Genomic DNA, 1,150 nt, shown 5'->3' with positions numbered 1-1,150 from the left:
TCTTGCTCTGTCACCCAGGCTGGAGTGCAGTGGCACCATCTCGGCTCACTGCAAGCTCCGCCTCCCAGGTTCACGCCATTCTCCTGCCTCAGCCTCCCGAGTAGCTGGGACTACAGGCGCCCGCCACCACACCCAGCTAATCTTTTGTATTTTCAATAGAGACGGAGTTTCACCATGTTAGCCAGGATGGTCTTGATCTCCTGACCTCGTGATCCGCCCGCCTCAGCCTCCCAAAGTGCTGGGATTACAGGCGTGAGCCAACACGCCCGGCCCATTTTTTTCTTTTATTAAACAAATACGTACATTCAACTGTGTGCCAGACCCTGGTTTAGACATGGGACACGGCAGGGAACTTGAAAGCTAAGTCTTTGCTCCTGTGGAGCTGACCTTCCAGCTGGATGGTCAACGCTCCGGAGAAGAATCAAGCAGGGTGAGAGGGGTCAATAGTGTCAACAGTAAGGCAGAGTGAGGTGGGGGAGTGTTCTATTCCAGATGCAGGGCATAGGGAAGGTCTCTTTTGAGCAGGAACCAGAACAGAGCCAAGTGGGAATCTCTTTGAGCCTATTCTGGTGCAGGAGGCTGCCTAATTTAAAAATAAAAATAGCTAAGTGGGCATTTTCAGGAAGGGGGTGAGGGATGAGAGAATAAACCCTGAGTGCAAAGATGACAGGTGCATATTAATCAAAAGCTTACTGAAAGCTCCTGATCAACCTGAAGTAATCAGTATTATAAAATTCCAGTCAGAGGGAAGAAATTTTACTTCATTCTGCTTAATGTAAGCAGAAATCTGCCTTATTCTGCTTACTGTCGTTTAGAGTATAGACTTTTTGAAATATAATTAGTACCCAGGCCCTCTTTTTTTTGTTTGTTTTTGAGACAGAGTCTCCCTCGGTCGCCCAGGCTGGAGAGCAGTCGCACGATCTCAGCTTACCGAAACCTCCACCTCCCCGGGTTCAAGCGATTCTCCTGCCTCATCCTCCCGAGTAGCTGGGATTACAGGCACCCACCACCAAGCCCAGCTAATTTTTTTTTTTTTTTTTTTTTTTTTTTTTGCATTTTTAGTAGAGACTGGATTTTACCATGTTGGCCAGGCTGGTCTCGAACTTCTGACCTCAAGTGATCTGCCTGCCTCGGCCTCCCAAAGTGCTGG

This window comes from Mandrillus leucophaeus, unplaced genomic scaffold (genome assembly GCF_000951045.1).
Source record: "Mandrillus leucophaeus isolate KB7577 unplaced genomic scaffold, Mleu.le_1.0 Scaffold319, whole genome shotgun sequence".
In the NCBI taxonomy this organism is placed as follows: Eukaryota; Metazoa; Chordata; class Mammalia; order Primates; family Cercopithecidae; genus Mandrillus; species Mandrillus leucophaeus.
This window is presented reverse-complemented; position numbering follows the sequence as displayed.